At 34.9% G+C, this 1,839-nt stretch overlaps 3 protein-coding genes across 4 annotated transcripts in view; 1 reads left to right on the forward strand and 2 right to left on the reverse strand.

Moving 5' to 3' along the window:
* LOC121370734 (oncomodulin-like) overlaps positions 1-1,839 on the reverse strand; it is a 231,022-nt gene that overhangs the window by 161,865 nt on the left and 67,318 nt on the right. The gene's annotated exons all lie outside the window — the stretch shown is intronic.
* LOC121370746 (oncomodulin-like) overlaps positions 1-1,839 on the forward strand; it is a 59,534-nt gene that overhangs the window by 9,290 nt on the left and 48,405 nt on the right. The window lies entirely within an intron of this gene.
* Positions 1,238-1,839, reverse strand: part of LOC121370733 — a 13,162-nt gene continuing 12,560 nt past the window's right edge. The window contains exon 5 of the mRNA XM_041496163.1: positions 1,238-1,304. The gene's annotated coding sequence lies outside the window, so the exon portion shown is untranslated. The remainder of the gene's footprint in view (positions 1,305-1,839) is intronic.

Raw genomic sequence — 1,839 nt, forward strand, 5'->3', positions numbered from 1 at the left:
TCGGATCCCAGTCGAGGCATGGGAGTTTTAATCCGGATACCGACTCCAAACCCTGAGTGAGTGCTTTGCAAGGTTCAGTTGGTAGGTGTAAACCACTTGCACTGACCAGTGATCCATAACTGGTTCATCAAAGGCCATGGTTTGTGCTATCCTGCCTGTGGGAAGCGCAAATAAAATATCCCTTGCTGCCTGTCGTAAAAGAGTAGCCTATGTGGCGACAGCGGATTTCCTCTAAAAAAACAAAAACAAAAACAGTATCAAAATTACGATATGTTTGACGTCCAATAGCCCATGATAATATAAAAAATCAATGTGCTCTAGTGGCGTCGTTAAATAAAACAAACTTTATTGTTTGATTAGTTTGCAACCCTAGAGCTGTTTGACAGGTGCTGGGGTGTCGTTAAACATTCATTAATTCCTGTTTGAGAGTAACGCTAATTTGAATAAATGTTATCCAAATTCGGACATTTCCGTTTAATTCAGGCATAAAGAGCGTTAGCTATGTTTCTGTGTGGGATGGTTAAGTGTATGATATTGTATTATTAACTGCATTTTGGGGGTTTTTAGTTAGATATATCTTTTATACATTTTATTTCATGTAAATGTTTTCAATGTGTTTTAATGTAATATTTATATATTTTATTTGTGTCGATTATTAGTGTCCAGTCAATGGGATGGTGCATATAAAAGATCCCTTGCTACTAAAAACAATCCCTGTCATGGAGAGAACACTCTGGCAAAGTCAGAGGGTGTGCCCACAACAGGCGTGCTTGAACAGTTATCTGATGGAACCATGCCGAAAATGACGAAATGTTTGACATCAAATAACCTATGATTAATAAATCAATGTACTAGTGGTTTCGTTAAACAAACTTTTAGTATCCATATATAAACTACTGCAATAAAACTTATTAGACTGTCACAACGTCCACGTTAACACCTGAAAAAGAAACCCAATGTATATATATATATATATATATATATATATATATATATATATATATATATATATATATATATATATTGTACACACGCGCGCGCGCGCACACACACACACACACACACACACACACACACGTATGTATGTATGTTTGTTATATATGTATGCATGTCTGTCTGTGTGTGTGTGTGTGTGTGTGTGTGTGTGTGTGTGTGTGTGTGTGTGTGTGTGTGTAATATCCCCTTGGTTTATTTTCCTTTATTTGCATTTTCCTTTAACACAATCGACGCAAAAGCATTTTGTTGAAATCTGTTTTATTTTAAACTTGTGATGTTCTTGTTTTTCAGTCTAACAATGACGCATTCTGAAAAAATAGCCAACAAAATAAATGATGAGAGAATACTGATATTAACGCGAATAGGTCTTTATACATGTAGTTAATATTGTAAAAATACAAATACAATTAATAAAGAGTAAATTGTGAGAACAATTGAGTACCGTAATACATTCTGTTCCAGGAACACGTACCAAGAACTACAGGCGTATTTATGTTAACGACACCTCAGCACATTTTAAACTACAATTATATTTGGGGGAAGGGGGGGGGGGGGGGGGGGGGTCGGTTGAGTGCTCGCTTGAGGTGTTTAAAACCGAAAATACAATGCACAAAATTATTTGGTTTCTTGTCATTTAAACAAAAATATGTTGTTAAGCTTAAAACAATTTTGATATTATACATTTTATAAATGTTGTTTAGTGTGTTTATACTAACAAGCGTTTACATTGACTAAAACTACAACGAAACTCGAACTTCCAATGCAATGTGGATTTTCCGAAAGACAAAGACCCATTGTTTAATATAAAATGTATCTTAAAATGGTAAAATTACCTCATTGATC

The sequence above is a fragment of the Gigantopelta aegis genome, chromosome 4, assembly GCF_016097555.1.
Source record: "Gigantopelta aegis isolate Gae_Host chromosome 4, Gae_host_genome, whole genome shotgun sequence".
NCBI lineage: Eukaryota > Metazoa > Mollusca > Gastropoda > Neomphalida > Peltospiridae > Gigantopelta > Gigantopelta aegis.